Here is a 5938-nt window from a genome sequence, read left to right on the forward strand (position 1 = left end):
CAGAAACCCACCATATGTTTTTCTTGATTTGGACCCTGTATTCCTCTCCTTTCTGTGTAGTTTAGGGCTATTTGGCACCTGCCCTCCCCTTTTTTTCCAGACCTTTTGGTTTTGTCATCCCTTTCTGACTACATTCTGTTTACTTAGCTGAGAAAGGATTGATTATCCCTCCCAGTGCCTAGAGTTTTTTTTTTTTTTTTTTTTTTTTTTTTTTTCTCGCTCTGACTTTAGTCATACTCTTCTCTGTATGGATCCATCTAGTTCAGGGCTAATTCCCAGTCTGATTTGCCAGAGCTTGTTATACAATACCTGCTCCCCTGTTCCTTTTATTTAAAATCAACAGCCTAGAAAGAGGTCCTCAGAGTAAACCCTTCCCAACAGTATAGAGACATCTTCACTTTCTACTAAAGATTAAAGCATGTTTGCCATTTTTTATTTACTCAAACTGAAAGAAGGCCAAACAACAAATAGATCTTTTACTTAAAAATAAAATAATATCTACAATCATTTTATTCAAATAAAGACTTATTCCCAAAAATTGTGTTACAAACTTTCTTAATGATGTTTCTAGTTATTATATAAAAGGTTATCAGCCTGAAACTAAGATCTAACTTTTAATTGAAATATATATAAGTAGATTATGGTGAAGTTAAAAATAGTACATAAGACCTATGATGAGTTTCTATCTAGTAAGCAGTAAAGCTAAATTCAAACTGGGAAGAATTTTTCTTTAGCTAGGGTTGGGGCCAGCTTGACGTAGATCTTTTGGTAACAAAAATGTCAAACACGTATTCCCATACTCATTGTTATTGAAGAAAAATTGAAGTAATCCTGAATGTGTGTTGTTGACTGAGGAGTCCAATGTGGTTTGATAAGGTACATAATTTGATATCTGCTTTAGCTGTCACAGGTAAGTCTTGGTCTACTTGGTAGAGATTTTTGTTTGTTTTTGTCTGATGGGTATATATAGTGTGCAATGTGACCTATACAGTACTGCAGGATCTTTAAACGTGTGTGCTCTTATTTGAGCAGTTACTCCTCGGAAATGAGAAGCTGAGGTAGAAATTGCTGGAGAAGGCCATGAGAGATGCTTCTCTCTTCCTGCAAGAGGAAAGGTTGTGACAAGGAGCTCAAAAGGGTTTGCCATGATTGAACCTGGGTTAGAATTTGAATACTCTACACATGGCATTATTAAGGAAAGTGATGATGTTGGACTATGCATTTTGCTGTTATTGTATTGGGACAGTGTAGGAGAACATGACTTATGGGTGAGGTTTTCTCTGAAGGAGACTGATGTTTCCAACAGAAGTATCCTGAGATGAGACTTAACTTTGGATGGGAGGTGAGAAATGGGGAAGCCAACCATAGATTAAATGGAGAGAGAAAATACTTCCCCTTTTAGGAATTTAAAGGTGGTTGAACTCCTAGAGGGTGAGTATTCTTAAAAGGATTCACTTTGGTGGGCAATAGCTGATTCTCCAAAAACTGGAAATAACTTGTTCTAAACGATTCCAGATACTTTTTGCTCCAAAAGTTAATTGGGAACAATGGCAATTAGTCCTTCCAGTTGCTTAGGCCAAAAGCTTGAAGGCACCCTGGATCCCTTTCTTTTGCTCACATCACACATTTAATCTTCAGGAAGCCATTCTGGCTTTAATATATCCAAAGTATAGACACTTCACATTTTCACTGGTACTACCTGGGCTTGATTGCATGATTATTACAATAGCTTGCTAAATGCTTCCATCTTACTCATGGACAGTCTATTATATTCACATGTCATTCAGTGTATTACTGCTAATTTTAACTCGGTTCATGTGACTATGCAGCCTGTACACCGTGGTGGCTCCCCATTTCTCTCAAAGTAAAAAACCATGTCCCTTATGGTTTAAATTGTCTAAAATGTCCTATATTATCTTATTAACTGGCTCCCCATTACCTCTCTAAACTTAAATCCCATTTTTCTTCTTTTTATTCATTCTGTTTTTACCACTTTTTGTACTTTTTTTTTTTTTTTTTTTTTTTTAATGCCGGGCTAGGAATGCTGTATTCAAAAGGGTGGATTGAGGAACATCAGGCCCTTGTTCTCCCATGGAGACATAAAATAAAGACCTAGACAGTGACTAACATTATAGGAGTTTTGGGCATGATTAAAAGAACTACAGCAACCAAGAGAATGCCCAGTTAAAAACAAAATTCAAATGGTAGGAAGTTTTGTTGTTTTTACTTGCCCTTGTTCCACCTCTTCTCTGGCATAGCATGGCACAGTTTGGAGATAGCAGTGGGCTGGTCCCTAGTTCCCATCCATGAGCAACAGAGAACAGAACGAATAGAATTTGCAAATATATACCTTGTGCACAGGCTGCCTGAGTGATTTGTCTCTATATCACCTAACTCAGAGCTCAAGTGGCCAAGACCTGTGATTAGCAGTGGGCCTGTGTTGTGAAAGCCAAAATGGGACTACAGACCTGCAGACACAGGGGGAAGGAAATTACACTTCATCCAACAAAGGCAGAATACACAGTTTTCTCAAGTGAATATGGAAGATTATCCAGGAGAGACCACATTTTAGGCCACACACAGAAACGAATCTTAACAAATTTATAAGGATTCAAATCGTACAAAGTATCTTTTCCAATCACAGTGGAATGAAACTTGAAATCACTAGCAGCAGGAAAACTGGGAAATCCACAAATATGTGGAAATAAACAAAACCCCTTTTTTTTTTTTTTTTTTTTAGTATTACCATTTGTTGGTGACGAACACTAAGTTTTACTTACATTCTATGGGGAGAAAAAATTCCAGCGCAAACAATGAATCAAAGCGGTACTTAACTTGCAAGGCTATGGTGCTTTTCATCTGGACCTTATGCAGGACCTTAACTGCACAGGATTCTGTGCACAGTAACACAACATCAAAAGCAACAGTTTCAGAGATAAACATGGGTCATTCTTTTCAGCCCTACAGGGAGATGTAATCAAGTACAAAGCTCTCAAGGAAATCCATCTGTGGTTTTATATGTACTACATGGAGACCATATCCTGTAGTGTAGTGAAAGCTACGTGTCCTCAAGAGCCATATGTATGTACACATGATTTTTTTAAATAATCTTTAAAACAAAGATCAAAGTTCATTTGTTTAAGTTCTGTTGCATTAACAAAAATAAAATAGAAAAGGAACCAAATGATCATTAAAGTTTAAAATTCCTAAATTGTCCTATTTATACAACTGTGGGAGACTTCATCAAGGACTCTGAGAAGTCCAGGACTGTTTCAGCTAAACCAGAGGGCACATAGTTTGCATCACTGAAATGGTCCTGGGTTAGCCCAATAAAATCAAAACGTGTAACCACATACACATGGATGTGATCTTTGCTGATTAGATTACTGATAGAGTCAGTCTCAGAGAAGGTTCTAAACTGTGCTATGTAACTAGACACAATTGAGAAACTCTCAGATGAAAATTTATATAGTGTCATTTCAGTCAAAAGAAAATAATAAAACTAAGAACATCTATCTCTTTTGGGAGAGAAAGCAGTGGTGATGACAGTGTTGGTGCCACGGGAGGTGGGGGCCAGAGCACACTAGAATAGTTAGTTGGTACTGAGTAGGAAGCATTTGATTTTCTCTGGTGCTTTCGGCTCTGGGGCTGATCTACGGCCCCGCTCCCCGGTGTGAGTGTCCAGGGTGTGTCCCAAGCGTTTGAGTGAGCCACTCTGAGAAAGGGTTGTGCTCTGTTCCCGGTTTCCTTCACACAGCCTAAAGAGCAGTGGCCACAGCAAAGCACGGAGGGGTCCGGGGCCACTTGGCAGACCCCACTGTGCCCCCCAAGCAGCTGCCTGTGTGTGAGGACAAAACAGCACCTGCGAGCGCAGCCGAGACCGCCTCCTTGTGTTACCGGCTTCGTCACCACTGCCGCCTCTGTTCTTTACCCAGCATGTCTCTCAGCCCACTGGAGGTATCAGAAATTCCAAATTCTCAAAGCTAAAGTTTCAGTATTTTCAGTATATATGTTGGGGTTTTACAATTGTTTGTGGCCAGAAAAGGTTCAGCACCACCCACACACAGACATTAGCCCATTTCCTGTTCTTGGCATCTCTGTACTCGGTTGGTCCAACTCAGACAGCAACTTTAAGATGTTCAGTGCAGCCATGTCATGGCAGGACTCTACATCCTTTCCAATACGGTGGCTGATCAGAGGTGGCTGAAAGGAGCAATTGATAAGAGATACAAATTCGTTCTTGTTGTTTTTGGGGAAGTCTTTGTATTCAACCTGGAATCCCTGGACTCTGGAAAGATAGTCCAGCTGCTCAGAGGGTCTTGTAAGAGGTCCATGGGGTACTTGGCCTGAAGAGATGTTATTCTTTAAAATGGTATAGGCTGTGGGCAAGGTGCCCCCATACAACAACTCACAGGCTATCATGGCAGTTACCCTGGCCTTGGCAGGATTTGGAGCTGCCCTGGTGAAATCTTTGGCGTGGTGTCCTTAACTGATTCCTACGGCCTGGGCAACCTCGAGCACCATGGGAAGAATCCCCGCGGGCAGCTGCTGATGACTAAAATAAGGCATCCTGAACTCATCCTCTTTATTGCTAATTCCATTTTCATCCCCAGAGCCAGGTTCAAAAAAGGTTACTTTTCTTCCATCCCCTGGTTTTTTTATTGGTGTCTTCTCCTCTGATTTGAGGGCTGGTTTGGTGGGCTGAGCCTGTGGGACTTTGAAACCAAAGATCTCCAGCATGTTCTCAGCTGTGTTGCATTTAGCCACCTTCTTGTTGGCGCCTGTTCCTTCTGTGGTATGGTTTCCCACCTTCACCTGCATCACAAACTCTCTGCAGCGCGGGAGGCCTCGCTCTGTGAGGATCATGTATTCTGGCTCCTTCTCCTTTTTCGCCTGCTGGATCTGGGCCAGTCTGCTGATTGGTTCATCCCCTGGCCGCAGTCTGTGCTGCTCTGTAGCCTGACTATGGATTTTGTTTTCTTTTTGATTCTGGGCTTCACTCGCTCGACCGTAGGCAGCGGTGGTAGTTTCTTCAGCTCCTCGAGGACGGCGATAGTAGCGTTTTTCTTTGAAATCTTCTTGCTCTTCCCTTCACCTTCCCCCACAAACTCCCCAACTTGTCACAAAGCTCTTCAAATGGGGGTGGTCCACTCTCCCTGGCAACCTCAAAATTCACAGGCAAGTTCCGTTTAAGTGCAATCTCAAGCATTTGACTTATTTCCGATTTACCGAGATTTTCTTCTGATTCTCTTCCATTCACCTGCTCGCCTGGCTGCCTTCCCTCCTGCCTCTCCGGCAGGGGCAGACGGGGGCTCATTCTGCAGGGTCTGCATAGCTTTCGCAGCGGTGTCTTGTCTCGCGACCTGCCTCCTCTTGCCTTTCCCGTTAAACTGCTCTCCTCCCACAGAAAGCTCAACTTGAAAAAGTAAAGGAGGTACTGGAAATGGGTAAAAGTACCTTGGGGGATAAGCACCTCCTCTCATGTAGTTATAGGTGGACTGCATCCTAGAGTAAGGGTCAACAGGCTTCTACATTGTTTTTTTTTTTTTTTTTTTCCAAGTTTCATGCACAGTGCATTTAGTTCTACAGTAGGGGTTATGCTTTCTTAAACAGCGGTGTTCCGGGAATAATGCTGTTTTGGTTCAGTTCTGAGAGGTTATGTGGTTAGGAAACTCCTGGCTGTTGCCCTGGGCTTGTCCCCCAGCCGGCGGTCCTAGGCAGTGGAGGTAGCGGCGGGGGCAGCTAGGGTGGCGAGGAGGAGAGGGAGGAGGGAAAAAGGGAGAGGAGGAAGGGAATGGCGGAAGGAAGAAGCGGAATGGCCATGGAGGAGGCGGGCGCCGCGGGGCAGAGGGGTCGGAGGAAGGGGGAGCTGAGCTAGACGCAGCTACAGCTGGCGCAAACGCTAAGAGTAAACAAAACACTTTTAATCAGCGGGTCG

At 42.8% G+C, this 5938-nt stretch overlaps 1 pseudogene; it reads right to left on the reverse strand.

Annotated features, from left to right (window-relative positions):
* Positions 1–4047: 4047 nt before the first annotated feature.
* On the reverse strand, positions 4048–5603 carry LOC114207256 (double-stranded RNA-binding protein Staufen homolog 1-like; annotated as a pseudogene).
* Positions 5604–5938: the final 335 nt, after the last annotated feature.

This window comes from Eumetopias jubatus, unplaced genomic scaffold (assembly GCF_037043125.1).
Source record: "Eumetopias jubatus isolate StellerSeaLion01/CBP00866 unplaced genomic scaffold, mEumJub1_p1.0 scaffold_3, whole genome shotgun sequence".
Lineage (NCBI taxonomy): Eukaryota > Metazoa > Chordata > Mammalia > Carnivora > Otariidae > Eumetopias > Eumetopias jubatus.